Genomic DNA, 26,568 nt, shown 5'->3' with positions numbered 1-26,568 from the left:
TTTAGATAGGCATCTGTAGCATTTATTTCAAAATACCAAAGATTTTTCAATTACATCTCTAGTGAATTTATGTGCCTCATTATAAAGTAATTCTGCTTAATTTGGGGGATTAGAAAGTAGAGTCATTAGCTTTTTCTTCAGAGGAGTACTGCTGCAACCTACAAAGAAAGAAAAATGTAAATGATGATCTCATATTTCACACATATTCAAGATGTTATTAACAAGACTTATTATAGTCACCTATTGGCCGGTCTCCTTAAAACTGGTCATTTTCAAAAGGGTGACCTATTCTCAATTGTGTAAGTTTAAATAAATCATGATATGATCCTGGGAACTTGGCAAGTGCCCCAATGATTTTACATCTGGCATCACACACCAGCTGCATGTGAAGGGAATGAAAAGATTTTCGATTTCTTTACCTTGCCTCATTAGTCATTATGTGGTGATGCATGCATTACCAGGCATATGCAGGCTATGGCTCCCCATATGGAGAGAAATTTAGCAATGTCATAAAACCTGAGCAAAACTTGCTGTGGTCCAGATAGTTCAGAAAATTATATGATTAATTTACTGAAAAGTTCATCTGTAATTTAATAGATTGTATTTGTCAGTAGAATTAGATATTTAAAATGTAATTATGGGACCTGTTGCAAGGGTTTCTAAGGCAGGGATAACTTTAGTCACTGTCACAAGTAAAATGTATGCACAATATGCCACCCATCTTCAAGTCATCATATAGATGGAAACAGTGGTTTCTTTGCCAAATCAATGTCCAACACATTTTTCACTTCATTCTGGATAACTTACTTGAAAATTTCTACTTGATGTAACTGATGACTTTTGAAATTATTAAAGAGATTTTTTTTCCATTTTTTAAAATACTACTAGGGTTCTTCTCTCAGAGATATATGTATATATACATGTATATATACATATACATGGAACTTTGTGAATTTGATCTCTAAAATCTATTAAATTTTAAAATGAGAGGCACTATGGTATACAAAAATCACAGAGGTCTGGCCTTTGAGTTAGAAATACCTCTGCTCAGATCTTGCCTCTAATATACTGGCTTTGTGACCCTAGGCAAGTCACTCAACTTCTCAATTCCATCCCCACCCCCAAACAACTTTCTGGGACTATTAATTAAAGAAGAGTTCTATACCTGCATTGGTGGGGTGAGTCTTCTAACTAGTAGTTCTCAACATGGATGAAATCATAGGTTCAGACAAAATAAATTTACTAAATAAAAAATTTCCAATTGTATTAGTTTATATTGTATGTATTTTAATTGTCTTTAAATTTTATTATGTATGTTTTTGGTTTCCTACCCTAGTTAAACATTGAAATAATTTAATATTTAATAAATACTTTACAATTAAAATTGGGATGTTCAGCCAGAGTAGTTTTCTAACAAATTTAACAAATTGAACTAAAACACAAATAAAATTTTTAAAACAAATATGTCTGAGGGGCAGCTAGGTGGCTCAGTGGATAGAGCACCGACCCTGGAATCAGGAGTACCTGAGTTCAAAGCTGGTCTCAGACACTTAACACTTACTAGTTGTGTGACCCTGGGCAAGTCACTTAACCCCAATTGCTTCACCAAAAAAAAAAATATATATATATATATATAATGTGTGTGTGTGTGTGTGTGTGTGTCTGGTTGGATAGTAACAGTATTTGTAATACATAGAGTTTACTGCTGAAACCTGTGATTTTTCAACCCTTTGGATAAAATTATAGATAAGGAAGCTGATATTTTGCTGTTTCATTTCATTAAGCATTCACAGGCAATATCTATCATTCATCTCGAAAGAAAATATGCTTAAAACTCAAGGAGGACAAAAATTTCCTTGTATACCTCAGCTTATGACTTTCCTGAATGAGAAGTCAAGGAAAGATGATCTCTCTGGATTTTGACAGATGGTGATATGAAAAGGCGATATTACTGCAAAGTAAATCTTTATAGTCCTAATCATTAAATCATTTGCTGAATCTGCCAGCTAGCATTTGGGTAATGCATTTGAGATGTGCAATTAAAAGTATTCTACCTTATTCACACCTTGATAGGCTGAACTGAATATCTTCTCATTCTACAATTTTCCTATTGTCCTGCATTAATTTCTCAATTCATTCAATGATTATTTAATGAGCCCAACGGGTCAGCTAGGTGGCACAGTGGATAGAGCACAGGTCCTGGAGTCAAGAGAACCTGAGTTCAAATCTCACCTCAGACACTTCCTAGCCGTGTGACCCAGGGCAAGTCACTTAATTTCAATTGCCCTAAACATCCAGGGCCATCTCCAGTTGTACTAATATATTTCTTTTTTTTTCTTTTCTTTTCTTTTCGTTTTTTGCTAGGCAATGAGGGTTAAGTGACTTGCCCAGGGTCACACAGCTAGTAAGTGTTGTGATGTTTAAAATCTAATGTGGGGGCAGCTAGGTGGCACAGTGGATAGAGCACCAGCCCTGGAGTCAGGAAGACCTGAGTTCAAATCCGACCTCAGACACTTAACACTTACTAGCTGTGTGACCCTAGACAAGTCACTTAACCCCAATTGCCTCACCAAAAAAAAAAAATCTAATGTGGGTCCTAATCTGCCCCCCCCACCCAGTTTTGGGAGGAAACTGGCTAAAAATTACTGATAAATTCAGCAAGAGTTTAGGCTTTTAAGGATTTGTTAAAATATATTAGAAGTTAGTGGAGAGGGGCAGCTAGATGGCGCAGTGGATAAAGCACCGGCCCTGGATTCAGGAGTACCTGAGTTCAAATCCGACCTCAGACATTTGACACTAGCTGTGTGACCCTGGGCAAGTCACTAAACCCCAATTGCCTCACAAAAAAAAAAAAAAAAAAAGAAGAAGTTAGTGAAGAGAAAGAAGTTGAGAAAGCCACCTTTATTTAGCTATCCATGCTTCTATAGAGAACATGTGGAGTAGATCTTTCTACTCTGTTCTGCCCCTGCTGACACCACACGGGTTCCTGAACAAAAAAAAATATCCTGCGAGCCAGCCTCTGCTTCCTACTTCCTGTCTCCCTCCCCAAAAGGGGAGGTCATTCAAGTTGATTGGTTGAGAGTCGTCTCCTATTGATGGCATAGTCCACAGCCTCTGAGAACAACACCCTACTCAGGGCCAGCCAGGTGTGGTCTCTAATCATTCTTGAGTAGAGTCTCAGTCAGTTTCTCAGTCTCACCAAATTCAATCAATTCTAAATCAGTCTTCAGGTGGGGCCCCTGGGCATCTGTCAAATCCCATTATTTTATCACAATGTCAAATGTCTGAGGCTGAATTTGAACTCAGGTCCTCCTGAATCCAAGGCTGGTGCTTTATCCACTGTGCCATCTAGCTGCCCCGTGATATATGTCTTAACACTGAACCTGGATGGCTCTGGAGGAGAGAGTGAAGTTGGTGACCTTGTACAGCCCTACTTCACTTAAATCTAATTCATTGCAAGTCATGACATCACCTGGATGTCATGGTCCTCTTCAAGAACAAAGGACAAACAACAACAAAACCAACAACAATTTAATGAACCCACACCATACTGTGCTAGGTGTTGTAAGAAATAAAAGGATATCTAAAACATGTTTTCTTCCCTCAAGAATTTATAATTTGGTAGGAGAGATAAGATGCATGTTCAAGAAAAGCTAAAATTCAAAGCACTAAATAATCAATAGAAGCCAGGTGTAAGGAACTCTGGGAACTAAGTGAGGGGGCAATCACTATATACTTGAGAGAGAGAAGCTGTCAAGCTTTTCTATAGTGTAAAATAATGTGTAGGCGTGTAATGAAAAATGAATCTTGAAAACAAGGTTAAGGATTTTGAAGCTGATCTCCTGAACTGTCCAGAAATCCGCCTTGTGTCTACAAGATGGCTAGATGAAATTTAGAACCAAAAAAAAAAGTAATTTAAGTTTCTTAGTGGACTGCAAATTCCATATGAGCCAACAGTGACATAGAGCCTCAAAAAATCTAATACAATCTTTGCCTGTATTATGAGAGAAAAGGAACCAGAAGTGGGAAAGTAACACTATTGCTGCTTGTTGCCTTACTCATTCCACATCTAGAGAATTTATTACTATTCTGGGTATCACATATAAATGTTTTGTATCCCTCCTCATTCACATGTGAAGCCCCCCAGAAAAGGTATCCCAGATTACAGGTGCTCTAAGGATCCACATTCATCTAAAACTATAGCTCATCAATCTCCATAAATGCTACTTTTACTAATCACCTAGAGAACACAATTAGTTGAAATTAAAGGGCATTTTACAGATCTGGGAGTTTGTCTTGTAATATGCTCTGAAATAACTAAAATACAAAAATCTCTTATTTCTGCCTTGAGGTCACATTAAAGACACCTCCTACTTTGGACTGGTTGACCTCATTTATAAAACTTAGACACTTTACACTTAATGGACACATGATTTATTCAAACACATTAAGGTAATTTTAAATGAGTCATATACTCCTTTCTGATCCTCCCACTGACAACCCCTCCGCGCCCAGGAAATGGAAGGAAAGATCAGAGAAAGGACTATGGGCTTGAAATTCACTGAGATCACAACAACAAGCACTCAGAGAAAACAGGGATGAGGAAGGCGGGGAAGGAGAAGGGAAAGAAGAAGAAAGGGCATTAGAACTGCCTCCCATTTGATTTCCCTACATTTAAGGACATTTCACAGCAGTGACCAGTGCCAACCAGTCTTGCCCCAATAGGTCCTATCCTTTTCCAGATCCCAAACCTTCACAATGTATGGCCAACCGAGTACCTCGAAATTAGTTCCAATTCTTCCTTTATTCCACCCGGTTTGTACTACATTAACAGTCCCACTGGGGTCCTATACTCATTAGGCTACCTTGCCCTACCAGGAGTTCCCAATATCTCAGAAGCCTCTCTGCTCTTCTCAGCATGAAACTAATTCCATGGAATTGTAGACCTGCTTATCTAGCCTCTCCACTCCCAACTACATGGAAGGAACAGAATGGAATCTCAAATTGGGACTCATCCTCCAGGCAAAACCCCCAAAACAATTCTAAAGGGCAGGACCAAGCTTGCACACTCTCATAAAAAATCTTGCCCTGCCTCCTCACCTCTCAAGCAGCTTCAACTTGATCTCAAATTCACAATTAGATGAACCTTGTATGTGGCTGTGTCATTTATGGATACTGAGACAACAGTCCCCAAAGGGAAAGAACTTACTCAAGGTAAAGAGGCAATGAGATCCTTTCCCCCAAACTCTGCTTTGCATAGGACTGACATGAGAGCATTAAAGTTGATAATTAGGAAGTCTTCTATGTTCTCATGTCAGTCCTATGCAAAGTGATCTCAGGAGAGATCTCTGGTTGAATCCGGAAAAGGACCTTAGATTTTTTACTGCTACCTACTGCCCAAAAGGTGATAACCTATCAGAAGCGGTCCATATCTGGAAAACCATTGCAGATCCTAAGCTTACAGTTTTGTCTTTCACTGAAAGAGGACATCGCTATCTTAGTTTTCCAGGTTATCCAGGAGCAACCTGAGTGGTATAAACATGGAGAAGCAGACTTGTCCTACAATGACTGTCCAAAAAAGGGTGGCCCATACAGAGCCATCAATGGAGGAGCAGCCCCAACTCATTAATATGAGTTATTATGCAGACTGTTCCTGGGCAAAAAATAATTGAAATCAACATCCCTAGTACAGTGTTGTGAGTTACTTGGGTACAGTTTGCCTTATCTTATGCCTTCCTGAATAAGGTGTAAGTTTGTGCTCATATTCCCCAACAAACACCTTGTACTTTGGTGGAAGAGTGTGCCCCATGCTTGCAGTTGAAAGGTTATAGTATTCTTATTGCTTTACATTCTGCTTAGTAAATGTTCCCCAGTAAGAAAATAAACTATTTATTATCTGGGATGACCCTGAGGTTGGGGGAAGGAAGAAGAAGGGATTCTGGGGGAAACTCTGGTGATATAAGAAATTCAAATAAAATATATTTTTAAAACACTTAATACAGTTCACCCTGACTAATTTGTTAAATGAAACATACACTAGTAGGATTTCAGGAGCCTCAGTGTATGGTAAATAGGAGAGGAATTTCCCTACCAGAATTGCTCTGTATCTTGTGATGGTGTCATCACTGGCCCTATTCCTCTCTATCTTGAATGGCATTCAGCCTCTCCCAAGAACATAGTCTCTTCCTAGAATTGATCCAGTCATCTGTGTAGGTGATCAAGTTAATTCAACAAGCATTCATTAAGCAACTACTATGTGCCAGGCACTGAGCTAAGGGCTGAGAATACAAAGAAAGGCAGGAAAGTCCCTATCTTCAAGGATTTTATAATCTAATGAGAGAAACAATATGTAATCATCTATGCAGAAACAAGAGATAGATAGGTAGATAAGTAGGTAGAGAGATAGAGAGATAGGTGGTAGATAGTTGACAGACAGATGGATGGATGGATGGATGGATGGATGGATGGATGGATGGATGGATGGATGGGTGAAAGGATAAATTGAAAATAATCTCAGAGGAAAGGTACAAACATTAATGAAAACTAGGAAAGACCTTGCAGAAAGTGAGATTTTTAGCTGAGACTTGAAGGAAGCCAAGAGGTGAATATGAGAAGAGAAGAATTCCAGGTAAAGGAGTCAACCAATTGACAATGCATATATTCTGGAGCTTGAATGTCTTCTCTGAGGAATTGGAAAATGGCCAACATCAATTTGGAGCCAGATTATGAAAAGTCTTAAAAACCAAACAGAGTATTTTTATATTTGGTCCTAGAAGTAAAAGGGAGTCACTGGTATTTATTGAATGGAGAGGGAAAGGGTGTGTTATGTCAAACCTGTGTTTTGGAAAGATTGCCTTGATAGCTGAGTAGAGGATAGACTGGCACAGCGAGAGACTTGAGGCAGAGAAACCAACCAGAAGGCTACCACCGTAGTCCAGGTTTGAAATGGTAAAGGTCAACACCAGGGTGGGGGCAGTGTCAGAGGAGAGGAGGCTCATATACAAAAGATGTTCTGAAGGTGGAAGTGACAGGAGTTGGCAGCAGATTATCGATGGAGAATGAAAGCAATTGAGGAGTCAAGGATGACACTTAGGTTGTGAGCCTGGGCTACTGTAAGGAAGGAGGTGCCCTTGACAGTAGTAGAGAAATTAAGAAGAGGGGAGAATTTTGGGGGGAAAGATGATGGTGTTCTGGCAGTTGTGTGGTTGCTTCCAGGCACTGGTCTAATGATCCCTACTAGGTATGGCTGAGCATGTAGTTATGGAATTTTTCAGTCTTTGGCAAAAGTCCTCAACTGACATCCTAGTTCTTTCTCATAAGAGGAATGAGTGTGCCAACTCTCTTTCAGTTACAGTCCTAGCTCTTTTAATAGTGGAAATGTAACCTTTTCACACATCTAATAACAGCCATGGAGAAATGATCAGTTGCTTTTCTCGTCTTTAGAAGAATTTGTCAGTCCCCAAGGCCTTAGGTATCTAAGGGGCTTTCTCAACAGAAGGAGACTCTGACTCTAGAGGCCAAACTTTTTTGGAACAAATACAATCATCCAGCAAAGTAGAAGCCAGAGGTATTTAATTTGTCTTTACCACTCAGACAAATTGGCCTTCTCACTGTTCTTAGAATGAAGGAGTGGGATTCTTTCTAGAGTGTCATATGTCCGTACATATGTTATGCTGTTGTTATATGGAATGGTTCTCTGAGAGGGGAAGAAGAGGGGATTCTGGGAAAAACTGTGGTGATATTTAGAAAATCAAATAAAATTTATTTTTAAAATGCCTTAATAGAGTTCACCTTGACTGATTTGTTAAATGGAACATACACTTGTAGGGGCTAAGGAATCTCAGTGCATAGGAGATAGGAGAGGAATATCCCCACCAAGGTTACCCTTTTTCTTTTTCTTTTTTTTTAATAGGGTAGTGGGAAAGAGAAAATAAATGCTTGTTAATTTTTTTTAAATAAAATGAATTTTTAAAGGAATACTGACAAACTAGGAAGTATCATTCAATCAGTAAGGATTTATTAAGCACCTACTGGGCACTGTGCAGGGCACTGAGATGCCAAGACAAAAGCTTTAAAAGATACTTTGGTTTCTCAAGCAAATGAAGTGAGAGGGTAGAAGGGGACGGGAATCAAAAACAAAAACCATGTGCATGAAAACACCTTCAAGCCCTTGTTCCAAATTTCTGCTTTTATCATGTAGACAGCTAGATGGCATAGTGGATGGAATGCCAGCCCTAGAGTCAGGATGACTCATCTTCCCGAGTTCAAATCTGGCATCTGACTCTTAACTAGCTGTGTGACCTGGGCAAGTCACTTACCTCTGTTTGCCTCTTCTGTAAAACAAGATGGAAAAGAAAGGAAATGGCAAGCCACTCCAGTATCTTTGCCAGAAAGTTAAATAACTTTTCCAAGGTCACATATATAGCAAGTGTCAGCCATGATATTTGAATCCAGATAATCTGGCTTTAGAGCCAGTGTTCTTTCCACTGTCTTAAAATAAAACAGTTTTTTTACTGTACCTAAACTAAACAGCTAATAGAAAACATGTAAAACCTAAGTAGTTTCCCCAATTGTGGCCAGACATTTTTGCCCTTCATTTGTAAAAAAAAGAGATTCTCCTCCTAGCTCATGCTACTGTTTCCAGGGTTTAAAGTTTAAGGAATGAGTGATTAATAACAAAAATAGTAACTGCTACAATTATCTTGGCTCCACCTCCCCGACATTTGGGAGATTTCAAGTTCTCAGTTTCTCTCCCCTCTGTCCTCAAATTATCCAGACAAGCGACATATGGATCCCTGCAGTTTCAATGTATATGAAATTCAAATGAAAGCAAAAAAGGCATACTAACCTCCGTAACAAAATAGGGATTGGGTATCTTTCACTCCTTCCCAACTCCCCACCTTCATTTCTATCCTGGGAGATTCCTTCTTTATTCCTTCAGCTCATAGAGAATAGAGGGAGGTGAAGAACTTTCAGTGTTCCTCAGAAACAAAGAGAGGTAGGGAAATAGAGACTCTCTCACACTCATCTAGTCCTATAATTAGGCAAGATTCACTGTAGCTTTAAGTCTGCAGCAGGCTCCAACTGAGGCACGGCATCCTCCCCCATGGCAGCTGGTCAGCCTTGTGTGGTCCTGCATCCATCCTCTAGCCTCCAGCTTCACTGTTAGTATCTAGAAACTGTCTTTTGCTTCTCTTTGCATGCCAAGTGTTTAGCACAGTGCCTGGCACATAGCAGGCCACTTAATGAATGTTTATTGACTGACATTGCTTAGAATTCCCAAAAGGCCACAAATTACAGGGCAGTCTCTTATGGCAGAGAAAGGTCCCCAAATCAGTCCCACCTTGTCTCCACTCTGAATCACCCAGGCCTGTGGGAGGTTTAAATGGAAAGAAATTCTCCCAGATTACACAATTGCTTAATGGGAATCTCTGTCTGCATATTCCACTGCCTCTTCTAACTAATCATGCTCAAACTTGAATTATTCATTCCCTCAGAGTCATCCAAAATTAGGGTACCGAAAGGAACCTTAGGAACATGGAGTCCAATACCTGAATAGTTAGAACCTTAACAAAGGGCATGAAAGAAATAGATTTTATGGCCAGGATCTGATCCAAGATCATCTGACTCCAAACTGAGAGTTCTTTTGACTTGACCCAACCATAATCATTGGCTCTTCCCTTTCCTATGCCCCCTCATATTCCATCCTGACAATTTTATCTTAATATCTCTTATCCATATACTCTTTTCCATTTTCACTACCATTCCTCAGGTTCCGATCCTCATTCTTGCTTCAGTTATTCTTATAATTGGTCTTCACGCCTTCAATCCCTCCTTCTCCTCTAATCCTTGCTTCACACCACTGTCCAAATAATCTTCCAAATGTACAAGTCTGATGATGTCATGCTCATGCTCAAATATCTTCAATGGCTCCCCACTGATTATAAGGATAAGAATTTAAACTCCTGAGTCTGGCATTCAAGGCCCTCAACAGGAATCCATGAAATTGTCCTGTGAGAATTTTAATACAAACCGATGTGAAATGTGTATTCTTCACACCATGAGAACCAAAATCTTCTCTTCATAGGCTCAAAGGATCATCTTTATCAGTATATCTAGCTTCATACTTATCCCCGCTTCCTAAGATTTGCAATTAATTACAGCATAATATGCAATAGCATCTTAAAACAAATCCTTTTGTTGAAGGAAAAGAAATTCAAGGTTTGTTGCCAGTGGCAGAAGATAATCCCATAGGGTAGCATGAAGAAAAGTGACTGAGCTGTAGATAAAAGCATAGCTCCTGCTGTGGGACATTACACAGCCATCAAAGATACTGGAAAAATGCCAAAAACGCCTTCGTGCTAGAGACTGGAAACATAAGTTAAGTAGTCTCATGCACACTGAATGGAAAAGGAGAACAGTCCTGGGATTCTATCAGGCATAGCTACAGTAGATGAGAGGAGAGCCCTTTCATCTTCGAGTACATGAAATTTGTTTTCTTCTTTAAAAGCAATGATAGCACAGAGAAAGCCCCGATCCAGGCAAGAAATAGACCACAGCAACCCATTGTCAGCTCCATTTAGTTAGTACAGTTCTTTATGGTGCTAAACCTATTCAAACCCTCTACGCACAATGACACCTAATTATAACACCATATGCTTGCAAAAGATCATTCTTCACAATGCCTGAGACCTTTACACATCACAAAATCTTTTCTAGTAAGGCCTCCTACATGAAGCACAGAATTTACTTGATTTGTCATCCCTCCAGTGTCAGAGCATCTCAAAGGGCTTTGAGGCATAATATCAAAACTGTTGCATTAATAATTTTTCATATATTTTTGCATGTTTGGTTAATTAATTGGCATCAGGAGAATATATCATTTTACATTTAGATTTGAGTATCCGTGGGTTAATTTAGTAATAGACATGATTTTAATTGGATTTGAAATTGGGGTATAAATGTCTCCAAGGAATTTCAGACTGGTCAGGGTAGACTAAAATATTAATTACTGTACTTCAAAATATTATCATGTTTTCTGAATTCCTTATAATCTCTCAAAGTTCTCACAGCAGCAATGAGGGTTTTGGATTTTGTTTAGTTTTGTTTTGTTTTTTACTAATCCATATGATTTCTAGAGTTTTAAATTGTTTACCCAAGATTACTAAATGAGTATGACTCCTTATGGCTCATTATCTGACTGTGTACAACAAAATCCTTGTATGTAACAGAAGATGAGACAGGTATAAAAATCTCAGAGAAAAGGGGTGTGGCATCCTTTCATCCATTTACTCTACAATCGATTTTAAATTGATGCTTTAGACACATTTAGGAATATGTATTCAGTCCCACCTATCTTGGAATGGTAGATTGACTTTCTTTATACTGATACTGATAGAATAAAATACTGATAAAAGTATTTTAATATTTTCCAGTTACATGCCGAGATAGTCTTCAACATTTTATTTATATAAGATTTCCAATTTCAAATTTTTCTCCCTTCCTCCCCCCCCCCGACGGAGGTAATCTGATATAGGATATATATATATATATACATATATATATATGTATGTATGTATGTATATTTAAAACATTAAACATATTTCTGCATTAGTCATGTTATAGGAGAAGAATCAGAGCAAAAAAAAGAAAAACCTCAAAAAAGAAAAACAGCACCAAAAACAAAAGAAATAGTATGATTCAATCAGCATCCATATTCCACAGTCTTTTTTTTCTTTTTTATTCCTGGATTTGGAGAGCCTTTTCCATCATGAGCCCTCTGGAACTTTCTTGTACCGTGGTATTGGTGAGAAGAATCTAGGTGGATTGACTTTTAATAAAAGACCTGATAGATCAGTCAATGTTCTCAAATTCTTTTATTCATTAAAGAAAAAAATCAAGTGCAGTGAGCCTTTGCCTAAGAATTGTGATAAAAATTATTGTAGCAATTTAAAACTATTCAGAGGAAAAAACAGAAAGAAATCTGAGATATTTTTTGTTGTTTTTCAGTCATTACAGTTGTGTCTGCCCCCTTGTGACCATATTTGTGGTTTTCTGGAATGGTTTTCCATCTCTTTCTCCAGCTCATGTTACAGATGAGGCAGCTGAGGCAAGCAGGGTTAGGTGATTTACCCAGGGTAACAGCTAGGAAGTGTCTGAGGCTAGATTTGAACTCAGGTCTTCCTGACTCCAGGCCCAACTCTCTATCCACTGTACCACCTAACTGCCCAATCTGAGATACAGTGAAAAGGAAAGAGTCAGAAGGCATGGTTTCTAGTGCCAGTTTTGTTCTTTTATAAGTATTGTGACCTTAAGCAATAATAATAATAATAATAATAATAAAATAATAATAATAGCTAGCATTTATATAATGCTTTAAAGTTTTCAAAGTGCTTTACAAATATTATCTTCTTTCATCCTCACAAAAACCTGAGAGAAAAGTTCTATAACTATCCCCATTTTGCAGATGAGGGAACTGAGGCTGAAGGTGAATAAGTGATTTGCCCAGAGTCACAGAGCTAATAAATGTCTGAGGTTGGTTTTAGTCCAATTTTATCCTTGATACCAAAGCTAACACTCCATCTATCTATCACACCACCTAGCTGCCTGATTCTCTCTGAATCCCACTAGTTTCCTCATTTGCAAAATAAAGAAATTATACCTCACAATTTCTAAGATCCCTTCAAGGCAAACACCAAACTGGCTCTTCCTCCTCCATGAAAGATTAACGCCATGGATAGGTTTGGAATCAGGAAATTCAAATTCTACAACTAAATTATACTGTGATCTCATTTACAATGAGATTAGTTCTAAAAAAAATTAAAAATTAAAATATAAAAAAAAATGAGATTAGTTCTGCTATCAGGACAATTGTAAATCAAAACTTTCTGCAAGAAGACAGCTAGGTGGTGCAGTGGATAAAGTACCAGCCCTGGATTCAGGAGGACCTGAGTTCAAATCTGGCCTCAGACACTTGACACTTACTAGCTGTTTGACTGTGGGCAAGTCACTTAACCCTCATTGCCCCACCAAAAAAAAAAAAAAACCTTAATGCAAAATGCATTTGATATTTGGCATTAAGGCAATATACTGAAAAAATGCATGGACTGGGCAGCTAGGTGGTATAGTGAATAGAGCATTGCCCCTGGAATCAGGAGGACCTGAGCTTAAATCCAATCTCAGACACTTACTATGTGACCCTGGGCAAGTCACTTAACCCTGACTGTCTCCCCCCAAAAAATCCAAGGATCAGAAGAACCTGAGTTCAAATCCAATCTCAGAAATGTATTAATCGTGTAGCCTTAAGCAAGTTGTTTCACCTCTGTTTACTGCAATAAAAGGTAAAATAATCGTACCTTCCTCCCAAGGTTTTTGTGAGGATCAAATGACATAATATAATAATATAACATAATATAATAATATAATAAATGTGCCTGGCACAGCACTATATAAATTAACATTTAGTGAATTTTAATATTTAATTTTAATATTTAGTGAATTTAAATACTTATATTGGTCTTGAATGCAATCAGTATAGAATGTCAAAAGTAATCGAATGAATATTTAAGATAATTGGGAAATGCATTGAACTGAATTGATATCATCTGACCAGTAATAAGTTTTGTTTCATGTTTTAATACATGCTATTAAACATATACTGGATATCTTAGTATTGTGTTTCTAAAGTGTTTCTTGTATTATAAAATTTCAGAAACACATATCAGAAATGCTATTTCAAATGTAACTTCTCTTTTAATCTGGATACTATTAGATTATGAATTGAGCTGTTAAGAATGTAGTCAAAATATTTGAAAAATGGTAAATATTTAATTGGATATACTTTAAAGTGGATAATAGCAATAATAATAATAATAATAAACTGGAGGGAACTAGCAAAGACCTCTTAAGCTGTCCTTATCTGTGAGGTTTTAGGACTTTCTATTCAGGCAGGGTCATAAGATCTTATTAGCCCCACTGACAGCATTTTGTAAAATTCTGAAGTATGGAAGTTTGTGATACCAGAACCACTCCCAATCAAAGTGAGGAAACTTACAAGTTTGCTTATAGTAAAATTTTATCCAATCGATTATTTGACTATCACTTATAAAAAAAAGTATGAAATTATACCTGTTAATAAATAGCATGTATTAACTCCGAGGTACCACTTCACACCTATCAGATTGGCTAATATGACAAAAAAAGATAAATGATAAATGTTGGAGATGTGGGAAAATTAGAACACTAATGCATTGTCAGTGGAGTTGTGAATTGATCCAACCATTCTGGAGAATTTAGAACTATAACCAAAGGGATATAAAACTGTACATACTCTTTGATCCAGCAATACAACTACCAGGTCTGTATCCCAAAGAGATCATTAAAAAAGGGAAAAGGATCCACATGTACAAAAATATTTATATCAGATCTTTTTGTGATGGCAAAGAATTGGAAATTGACAAGATGCTCATCAACTATGGAATGGCTGAACAAGTTATACTATATGAATGTAATGGAAAAGTATTATGCTTTAAGAAATGATGAGCAGCAAGATTTCAGAAAAACCTGGAAAGACTTACATAAATTGATGCTGAGTGAAGTGGGTAGAACCAGGAAAACAATATACACAGTAACAACAACATTGTATGATGATCAACTATGATAGACTAAGCTCTTCTCAGCAATACAATGATCCAATACAATTCCAAAAGACTCATGATGGAAAATGCTATCCATCTTCAGAGAAAGAACTATGGAACCTGAAATGAAAATGAGGCATACTATTTTCACTTTTTTGTTGTTCTTTTGTTTTTTCTTTCTCATGTTTTTTCCCTTTTGTTCTGTTTCTTCTTTCACAACATGACTCATGTGGAAATATGTTTAGCATGATTGGACTGCATAACCTATATCAGATTGCTCACTGTCTTGGGGAGTGGGAAGGGAAGGGAGGAATGGAGGGAGAAAATTTTGGAACTCAAAATCTTACAAAAATTAATGTTAAAAGCTATTTTTACATGTAATTGGGAAAAATACTAGTAAGTGAAAATTTTTTTAAATAGATAAATAAATAGTATGGATTAAAGTTACATCTTTGAGCCAACTTAGTAACAGTAAACCTTAGATTCAAAGAGTTCATTTTTGCCTTAGGGTTAATAAGCAGTACAAATTGGAGCCTTACTGTTTTCATCATTTTTCTGGGATTTTTGAGTAAACTTTCATATATTTATTGTATGTACAAAACTCAAAAATGTGATTCTTCTTTTTTCCCCCAGGGCAATGAGGGTTAAGTGACTTGCCCAGGGTCACACAGCTAGTAAGTGTCAAGTGTCTGAGGCTAGATTTTAACTCAGGTACTCCTGAATCCCGGGTCAGTGCTTTATCCACTGTGCCACCTAGCTTCCCCTCAAAATGGGTTTGGGGACATAGACTTGGGGAGGGAGGCAGGGCAATGAGGGTTAAGTGACTCGCCCAGGGTCACACGGCTAATAAGTGTCAAGTGTCTGAGGCCAGATTTGAACTCAGGTCCTCCTGAATCTAGGTCCAGTGCTTTATCTACTGTGCCACCTACCTGCCCCCAAAATGTGATTATTCTTAATTTTTAATTGAAAGATGAATAATATGTCTTTATATATGCTCGTTGTCAACTGTTATTACAACATGAGAAAAAAACCATAGCCCTAAGATGCAATTAATGAAATTGCAATTCGAGGTAAAAATCTTTTGGGGCTGTAATTTGATATACTTCTGAGTTTTGGTTTCAGGTATGGCTGTCTGAATTACCATGAAGTGTCCATGATCCAAGAAGAACTCATGTGCTGACTAAGGGGAGTCCAATCCAAGAACTGATGCAGGTAGATGTCTATGCCTGGAAAAATTGAAAGGACAACCTAGTGTAAACAAAGATAGGAGCCTTTTGACTCAGTTTAGTCACTGTGCTATTTCCTTTCTGAACAGGAAATTTTCCCACTTGGCAAATTCTGAGCCTGGCTAAGATACCCTGCAGATAATATGGAACTTTTCTGTATGATGGCTGTTGTGACTCTTACTCAGAATCAAATAGAGCTAAGGGAGTTTTTGCCTTTTTATGGTTTGTGTCTGGCTAGACTATTCCCTTTAAGAAGCAATCTTGATATCATCATATCCTCTTTTTCCTTTTAAAACAAATTTATATTATCAGGGCAAGGGGACTATAGAAGTTTTATCATTTAAAGACTATACCTATTAATGGATTAATGCTAAAACATCTGAGTTACTATAACAGGACACAAATATAAAAGATCTTTCCATTTTTAATCTGATTTTGTGATCAACTTGGTATCATAGACAACTAAATGAATGAGTTCTTAGGCTTTCCATCCCCTTCCTAATAGTTATATATTTATCATTCACTTTCTGACTCTTCCCCTTTTACAATGAATTTGCCAAGAACTAGCCCTTCAAGCTCCTCCTATCTCAGTGTATTAATTTTTCATTGGCCTTGATATCTGCCCCCAAATAATTTATGAAAGAGATGGAATTGGCCTAAGTTGAATGCTAGTTCCTTTTCAGTGAATCCTGGTAGAACCCTGAGCTCTATTGGTGCTCTGCCTCAATTCTTTCTTCCTTAGTTCGATTGAACACTCTTCCAACCCATTGCTGCTGTAGACCCAGACAGCATTTCCCAATTTCTGTGGCACAAGAGGAGACTTGAGTTGAGTTACAAACTCCTGTGTTGGCTTATAAAGCCCTACTAGACTATGGTGGTTAGTGATGGAGGGGACGCTGAGTTATCACATCAAAAGTTAGGGATTCAAAAGCCTAGAAAAGCATGTATACCCTTTGATGCAGCAATACAACTACCAGGGTAGCTAGGAGGCACAGTGAATAAATCACTGGCCCTTAAGTCAAGAGGACCTGAGTTCCAATCTCATCTCAGACACTTATTATCTATGTGACCCTGGGCAAGTCATTTAAACCCAATTGCCTTAAACATCCAGGGCCATCTCCAGTCATCATGATATATATCTTGCCACTGGACCCAGATGGCTCTGGAGAGAGTGACATTGGTGACTTTGCTTGCACTGCCCTGCCTCACTTAAATCTAATTCAGTGCAAGTCCTGATATCACCTGGATGTCATGGTCCTCTTTAAGAGTGAAGGACAAGGGGCAGCTAGGTGGCGCAGTGGATAGAGCACTGGCTCTGGAGTCAGGAGTACCTGAGTTCAAATCCGGCCTCAGACACATAACACTTACTAGCTGTGTGACCCTGGGCAAGTCACTTAACCCCAATTGCCTCAAAAAAAAGAGTGAAGGACAGGGGGCAGCTGGTAGAGCAGTAGATAAAGCACTAGCCCTGGATTCAGAAGGACCTGAGTTCAAACCTGGACTCAAACACTTGGCTTCTTACTAGCTGTAAGTCACTTAACCCTCATTACCCTGCAAAAAGAAAAAAGAATGAAGGACGGGGAGGGGGGAGGGGCACAGCTAGGTGGCAGAGTAGATAAAGCACCGGCCCTGGATTCAGGAGGACCTGAGTTCAAATCCGGCCTCAGACACTTGACACTTACTAGTTGTGTGACCCTGGGCAAGTCACTTAACCCCCATTGCCCTACAAAAACAAAAAACAAACAAACAAAAAAGAATGAAGGACAAAAAAGAACTACTACTGGATCGGTATCCCAAAAGAGATTTAAAAAAAAAAAAACAAAAGGAAAATGGCCTGTATCTAGGAGCTCTTTTCTGGTGGCAAATAATTGGAAATTGAGGTAATGTCCATCAATTAGAGAATGGCTGAACAAGTTGTGGTATATGATTGTGATGAAAAACTATTATGCTATAAGAAATGATAAGCAAGTTGTCCTCAGGAAAACCTGAAAAGACTTACATTAACTGATGCATAGTAAAACAAATAGCACCAGGAAAATATTGTATAGTAACAGCAATGTTGTAAGATGATCAACTGTGAATTACTTAGCTATTCTCAGAAATACAATGATCCAAGACAACACTGAAGGACTTATGATGAAAAATGTCATCCACCCCAGAGGAAGAACTGATGGAGTGTCAATACAGTTTGAAGCATACATTTTTTTTTTTACTTTGGTGGGTTTGGTCTTGGTTTTTGGGGGGGTTGTGTGTGTATGTATAAATATGTTTTGCCTGACTACATATGTATAATCTATATCAAATTGCTTTCCTTCTCAATGAGGGGAGTGGGGAAGGAAAGAAACTGGAACTCAAAATGTTTAAAACGAATGCTGGTTTTTAAAAAAAAAAAGAAAAGAAGTTAGGGATTAGTCTTTTATTATTTTATTAGGTTGTTATCTCTTTAAGGTTCTTGGTGTCTTAGACAGTAGAGTCACTATCTTTCTCGTGCATAATTCCTATTTTGGAAAGTTTTGAAAGGTCATGAGGACTGAAGAAAATGTCTAGTCCTCTTGTGTTGTGGGTCATTTGCTCTGAAACTCCACCAATGATCTCTTAATTGACAAATCTGATGGGGTTTTCTTGGTCTTCATCCTTCTTGACCTATCTTCTCCATTTGATCTTGTTGACCAGCTACTCTTCCTTCATACTCCCTACCCTCTATATTTTCAAGACACTGCTCTTTTCTGGTTCTACTTCTACCCAACTGACTTCTTCTTCCTAATGTCCTTTACAGACTCATCATCTTTATTACACTTCCTAAATGTAGGTGTCCCCCAGGGCTCTCTTCTTTATCTACACCCTTTCACTTGAAAACCCATTAGCTTCCATGAATCAATTATCATCTTTATACACATGAATCAGTGACTTATTTATCCAATCTCAGGCTCTCATAGAGCTTCAGTCTCTCATCACCAATGGACTATTAGAATTTCAAGCTGAATATCTCTCAGATACCCCTCAAACTCAATATATCCAAAGCAGAGCATTTTTTCTTCCCCCTCTTCCAAATTTCCTTATTTCTTTCAAAGAAACAGGAAACCATTTTTGGACTCCTAGGTTGTTAAAAGGAAAAATCTTTGTTCTGATGTTCTTCTTGAGTAATGAGGCAAACTCAGAAAGCAAAAAAGGATTTTATTCAGCTTGCCAAGGTGATAAGCTGTTCATCATTATGATTTCAAGTAGACCAGCCTACAAACCTTTGCTATGCTATTTCTTTGATTCTTTGGAATAGCTGTAGCACCCTAAGAAGAGTATTAACCCAGTCAGTAGTTTCATTAGACCACAATTCATCAGAATTTCTTGGTACCTGTTATGCCTTCACAGCTACCATAATGATTTCAGGTCACACAGTAACATCACTTATAGCCCCATATGTATGATTACCAAAGGTTTTCACCACTGGGATGATGGAGGTACAGCATAGAGTCCAAATTAGAGAGGAATCTCTATGGATGGTCAGGTTCTACACATGTTCCTATTTGTAAATGACAACATACTAGTTGTATCAACTCTTAAGACATTTCAGAGCTTCCTGGAAGAGATCTATAAACATTCAAAAGAGTTTAACCTGATCACCCACACAGGAAAGATTAATTAGATGAAGAAAGTCTGTTACCCAGATTAAGACTTGGATGCACAATCTGAAGGTCTGCCCATATGTATATCTCTGTATCAGAAGGAACACATGTACCTTCTACAAATTTTTCTACAAACAAAACCAATGTAGCCAAGATTAAAAGGAAAGAAAAAAAGATGGGAAACCATTTTTTACATCCAGTGTTTCTGATAAAGGCCTCATTTCTCAAATTTATAGAGAACCAATTCAAATTTACAGCAATACAAGTCATTCCCCAATTGAGCAATGGTCAAAGGATATGAACAGGCAATTTTCAGATGCAGAAATTAAAGCTATCTATAGTCATATGAAAAATAGTTCTCAAACACTATTGATTAGAAGGATGCACATTGAAATAATTATGAGGTGCCACCTTACAACTATCAGATTGGCTCACATGACAAAAAAGGAAAATGATAAGTATTGGAAAAAATGTGGGAAAATACAATGTTCATGGAATTGTAAACTGATCCGACCATATTGTAACTATGCCCAAAAGGCTATTAAACAGTGCATACCCTTTATTCTAGTAATGCCACTACTAGGTCTATATCCTAAAAAGATAATTAAAAAGGGAAAGAGACCCCCAGGTACAAAAATGTTTATAGCAGATCTTTTTGTGGTGACAAAGAATTGGAAATTGACAGGAATGGCTGAATAAGTTGTGGTATATATAAATGTAATGGAATACTATTGTGCTATAAGAAATGATGAGTGGGAAGATTTCAGAAAAACCTGGAAAAACTTACATGAACTGATGCTGAGTGAAGTGAACAGAACCAGGAGAACATTGTATATAATAACAGCAACATTGTGTGATAATCATCTGTGATAAACTTAGCTCTTCTCAGCAATATAATGATCTAAGACAATGCCAAAAAACTCATGTTGGAAAATGCTTTCCACATGCAGAAAAAGAACTGTGGAGTTTGAATTCAAATAGAAGCATACTGTTTTCACTTTTTTGTTGTTTTTTTTTCTTTCTTGTGCTTGTTCTGATTCTTCTTTTATAACATTACTAATATAGAAATATGTTTAACATGATTGTATATATACAGGGTGGACCAAAAGTCACAAAGTGATCTGATGTTTTAATAACTTTCAATAACTTTAATAACACCATTTGTTAGATTTTTCACATGTAATGTGAATTCATTTCCTACATATATTGCATATGATGCTATGGCATTGTAAATTAAAAATAAAGGGATTATTAAATATTGAAACCCCTTTGTGACTCTTGGCCCACCCTGTAAAACCTACATCAGATTGCTTGCTATTTTGGGGAGATGGGGGCAAAGGGAGTTAGGGAAAAATTCGGAACTGAAAATTTTACAAAAATGAATGTTGAGGGGTGGCTAGGTGGTGCAGTGGATAGAGTACCGGCCCTGAAGTCAGGACTCAGACACTTAACACTTACTAGCTGTGTTACCTTGGGCAAGTCACTTAACCCCAATTGCCTCACTAAAAAAAAAAAATGAATGTTGAAAACTATGTAACTGGAAGGAAAAAATACTATTTCAAAAAAGAAGCAGCATGGTATAAAGAACACTGCTCTAGAATTCCTGTATTTTGATGACCCCTCTGACACTAATTATGAGAACTTGGGCAAATCACTTAATCTTCTGTATCTCAGTTTTCTCACCTGTAAAATGAAGATATTTAGGCCTACCCCATAAGGTCATTTTAAGGATGAAAGAGAAGATATGCATGATAGTGTTTTTTAAACTTTGCTGTTCAATAGTGTCCAATTCTTCATGATGCCATTTGGGGTTTTCTTAAGATACTAGAGGAATTTTCCATTTCTTTCTCTAGCTCATTTGACAGATGAGGAAATTGAGGCAAATGGGATGAAGTGACTTGCTCAAGGTCACACAGCTAGTAAGTGTCTGAAGCTGGATTTGAACATAGGTCTTCCTGACCCCAGTTCCAGTGCTCTATCCACCTTTGGATAGAGCCAGCTTTGGAGCCCTATAAAATTTGATAAACAAATTGACACATGCTGTGATGAATGAATTTCAAATTCCTAAGGAAATGATAAGCATGGGGAACAATGTATTGCAACATCATCTTTTGGTTTTGTATCAGTATTTGCAGCAAAGAACATGGTGTCTTGCACATGATAGGTGTTGAATAAAGGTATCTTATCTTGAATTTAAAATAGTGAGAATAGAGATCATGAAAAAGAAGAAAAGGCCCACATTTCAAAAAGCAGCACTCTTTGTGGTGGTTAAGAATTCGAAATCAAAGGAATGCCCATCAATTAGGGAATGGTTAAACAAGATGTGGTATATGATTATGATGCAATATTATTTTGCTATAAGAAATGACAAACAGGATGACTTTGGAAAATCCTGGAAAGACTTACATGAACTGATGTACAGTGAAGTGAGAAGAACCAGGAGAATGTTGTGCACCGTGACAGCAATATTGTTCAGTGAAGAACTATGAATGACAATTATTCTCAGCAATAAAATGATCCAAGACAATCCCAAAGGATTAATGATGAAACATACTATGTGCCTCCAAGAAAAGAACTGATATTGATTGAACACAGGCTGAAACATGCAATTTTTTACTTTCTCTCATAGTTTCCTTTTATTCAAGTTTTCTTATACAAAATTATTAATATGGTAATGTTTTATATAATTGTACATATATGACCTATATCTGATTGCTTACTGCTTCAGGGAGGAGGGTGAGGAGGGGGGAAGGAGAGAGAGAATTTGGAACTCAAAACTTTAAATAAAAATGTTTCTTTAAAAAAATAGTGTGTAGGTAGAGAAATAGTGACTTATGTAGAAGCTTAGTGTGAGACTCACCCCAAATCACCTGAAAAACACTTAAAGATAATATTAGAATAAGACAATCAACAGATAAAAATTGGTAAAGACCTGCCAAAATTTAGACAACATAGTATTTTTGGATGGTTTAAATGTCAAGCTAGAGAGTTTATATTTTATTCTAGAGGCAAAGGGAAGCCACTTCAAATTCTTGAGCAGGTAAGTGGCCTACGCTTTAAGGAACATTATTTTGGCACCTATGTGGAAGATGGATTGAAAAGCAGGAAGCAGGAAGATTTAAAATATTTAAATTTTTTAAAAAATTTTTAATCTTTAAATTTATTTAAATTTAAAAGATTTAAATAAAGTTTTGATCCAGGTTGTAAGACATGTGAGAAAAGAAAAAAGAACAGATAAAAAAATTGAGGAAAATAGAATTTTAATTTTTTTTTAACTTGGCAGCTGATTAAAGTATGTGAGGCAGAATGAAGAATTTGTGAACCTGGGTGTCTAAAGCATGGTGGTACTGTCAGCATAAAAGTGGAAGTTAGAAGGATAAGTAAGTTTAGAGGGAAAGATAATGTTGTGTTTTAGATATGTTGAATTTGATTCTATTCTGGTGGACCATGATGGGGAACTTACATAAAGGAGTTTTATTCAGCTGAATCACCTCAAGTTGTTCATAATGCATATCCTTTGTTCAGTATTCTTCTCCTGCTATAGCTCTATGATTTTCCTTTTAACTGTTTTTGAAAAAAGCTACCACTTTGGGGCAGCTAGGTGGCACAGTGGATAGAGCACCAGCCCTGGAGTCAGGAGGACCTGATTTCAGATCCAGCCTCAGACGCTTGACACTTACTAGCTGTGTGACCCTGGGCAAGTCACTTAACCCAAATTGCCTCACCCAAAAAAAAAAAAAAAAAAAAAAGCTACCACTTCTTCAGAGATTGGATTTTAAAAAGGAAAGAATGAGGAATGACTTTAAAGGGATTTGATGCAATAGAATTGGGGAGAAGCAGGGACTCATGATAGGTGGCCTGATTTTTCTCAAAAGAATCTATGTATTGAATAGCAACTAATGAATAGCTGTTCACATAGAACCAGACAATGATATTCAATTGGATAAAAATCCTACTGAGTAGTTACATACATACACATACCGTGGAATGACACTGCAGAGAGACAACAAACCCGACCCACAATTGAATGGAAGGAAGAGAACAGACTGGATGGCACTTGGGAACTTACACAAAACTTTCAATAGCCCCAAACTTCTCCTTAAAAACAAAGCCCATTTTTTAAAAACATCTATACTTTTCTGGTGAGAGGCAGCATAGAATAGTGACTGGAGGTCCAACTTGGTGTCAGAAAGACCTGGTTTCAAGACCAACTTTTGACTTATTGACTGTGTGACACTGGACAAATTACTTAACTCCTTAATGCCCCCATAATTACAAAGGACTATCCATCTGTATCAGGGAGGAAGTTTCCATACTAGGAGTTCCCTACACCCATAAAGCCACAAGTCCAGAGCAAAAAGGCAAAATTATTCTAGTTCTTCTTGGCTACAAATTGTGAAATACTATGGGTCACCCTAAGGTCCCTGGAGAGATGCCCAAGGTGAGTCCAGTGATGAACTGGGAGCAAAGAATACCTTTTTTTTTTTTTTTTTTGCAGGGCAATGAGCATTAAGTGACTTGCCCTGAGTCACACAGCTAGTAAGTTTCAAGTGTCTGAAGCTGAATTTGAACTCAGGTCCTCCTGAATCCAGGGCCAGTGCTTTATCCACTGCACCACCTACCTGCCCCCGGGCAAAGAATATCTAAAAAGATATACAGCTGAAACAGGAGGTGTGCCAGTCATGTAGCAAGAGGTAACAGAAAACCTGAATGAAACAGTGATATATATAAAATGTCACAGGACCTAGAAGAAAGCCACCAGTGTAATGGATGGATACACTTTGGTGAGTTATAAAAAGAGACAGGCAAGAGTTGAATGGTGACTGCACCACTGGAAAGAGTGCACACTAAGATGAGAGCACCACTACATTTATCTATTAAGGTAAGAATAATCTCTGGATGGACTGCTAGGTGGATAGAGTGTTGGGCTTAGAGTCAGGAAGACCCCTCTTCCTGAGTTCAAGTCTAGCCTTAAACACTTGCTACCTGTGTGATTTCTTATTCCTGTTTTCCTCAGTTTCCTCATCTGTAAAATGAGCTGAAGAAGGAATTTTCATATAGCAGCTTTTCTTTTTCTTTTCTTTCTTTCTTTCTTTTTTTTTTATTTGGTGAGGCAATTGGGGTTAAGTGACTTGCCCAGGGTCATACAGTTAGTAAGTGTCAAGTGTCTGAATCCAGATTTGAAATCAGGTCCTCCTGAATCCAGGGCCAGTGCTCTATCCGCTGCACCACATAGCTGCCCCTAGCAGCTTTTATTAAACAGATTAGACCTCCCCAACACACACAAACACACATGTACACCAAAAAACACACTTGACAAGAATTTTGAGAAGCACCAAGTGATAGAAATCACAAGGTAAAGCTAAAATAGTATAGGAGAAAGGGGATGAAAATTCAACAAAAAATAAAATTATAATTCTATCTCTTTATAAATAGCTGAGTTGCCTGACAAGCAGTCATTGTACTTTCTAATATTTATACTGGGCCAAGTTATTCAGAGATGGATGAAGGGTTGTGCATTCCACAGCATCAGACTAATTTATCAATCAGTGACCAGATATTAGTCTCCTAGAATAAGTTGTTTTTACCAACTTATTCCTTTAGCATTTAATTGCTGAACAAAAACAAAACCCCTCCAATTTTAAATGTTCAAAGCAGGAAGTCTATTTTAAGGAATTATCCCAAGGCAATAGTTATCGGTTACTACAGGTTACTCTCATGATGTAGCCCCAACAGAAGGGGAAAAGAGAGGGGATATTAGAAATATTAGCCCAGAGTGAGTACAAAAAGTTTCCTGGGAGAATGTCAAATTATGTTCTGGGGTATTTGACTCTGATCTCCAGATTTGAGAGGTCATTTCATCTAAATATGTGGAAATCATTCTCAGTATGAGGCATTTTTTTAACATGGATAACATGAGAATTGGTTTGTTTGATTATATATATATTTCCTACAAGGGTTTTGTTTCTCTCCCCCCCCCAATAGGGCAGAAGAGATGAGAGGAAAGAATTTTTTCAAGTGAAAAAAATAAAATTTAATCATTTTAAAAAGGACTCACTCAAAATACCTGAGACCTGAATTTTTCTTATATTTAATATTATTCTAATTACATGTTTATATCAAAGACACGGGATACTCTCACTTATTCACAAAGACAAAGAAAAAAACCCTTGAAGGTCAATTCAGCTTCATTCATTTGAAACTGATAATTTTTTTAAGGGAAACTTTTTCAAGTACCTTACCTCTCAAAAACATTTTTTTAATCAAAAGTCCTAATTCAGTAGCCAAAATGCACAGTAATGAATAAAGGAATTCACGCATAGTCTACATTCCCCTCATCCTACCCAACCCATCACTATGACCATCTCTTAAGTCTTTTGCCATGAGACACCTCCCCAATTGATGTCTTTGAATTACTCAAATAAATTCTCTGACCTTGAGAAACCTGCCCATTCAGTGCCATGGGATCACTTCCCGGCTCCTAAATTGGGCAGTAGCTACCACAACTTTTTCAGAATAAGTAGCAGTCTTCCATCTTTATAGTATGAGAGCAGCTTTTAAGCAGTTTAAGATTTCACTATGATGAAAAAAACACTAGCTATACACACCATTATAGAGTCAACTAGGAATTCTACTTTTCAGAGGCATCTTGAAGAAGGTGCCACTCTATCAACTGGCAAAACAAAAATGCAGGATATTTTTGTTACTAGAATTCTGGCATTGTTCTCTCTCTTCTAGCCCTAATCACACCAGCCAACCTTATTCATGAATACTGGAGATCTTGGAGCTGAGTTCTTTTCTATTCTCATTGGTGATCTGAAAATAAATCCTGCACATTCATGATACTCAGTCTCTAGTAAATGGCAAACTTACCTGTTGACCATTATTCATACTATGAAGTAGGGAGGCTGCTAGGTCCAGAACATCTTTGGACTTTCTAAAGTACCACCAGCTTTCCCAATTTGCTTCTTCTTACCTAGATATCCTCCCAAATTTCAGATCATTCCTCTTTAAAAATGTTGTTTATGGAAAAATTGTAGCTTCCCTGCAAGTTTGAACTGCCTGTGAGAATATTACAACGGACAC

General features: G+C 37.4%; 1 long non-coding RNA gene across 1 annotated transcript; it reads right to left on the bottom strand.

The window, feature by feature from the left end:
• LOC122735814 lies at window positions 1–26,568 on the bottom strand. The gene is made up of 3 exons (XR_006354149.1): window positions 26,356–26,568; window positions 15,778–15,862; window positions 1–158 (listed from the first exon to the last, which is right to left on the bottom strand). It is a non-coding gene; the product is annotated as an uncharacterized LOC122735814 (long non-coding RNA).

This window comes from Dromiciops gliroides, chromosome 1, assembly GCF_019393635.1.
Source record: "Dromiciops gliroides isolate mDroGli1 chromosome 1, mDroGli1.pri, whole genome shotgun sequence".
Taxonomy (NCBI): Eukaryota; Metazoa; Chordata; class Mammalia; order Microbiotheria; family Microbiotheriidae; genus Dromiciops; species Dromiciops gliroides.
Note: the sequence above shows the minus strand (reverse complement) of the source record. Positions and strands in the feature narration are given on the sequence as shown.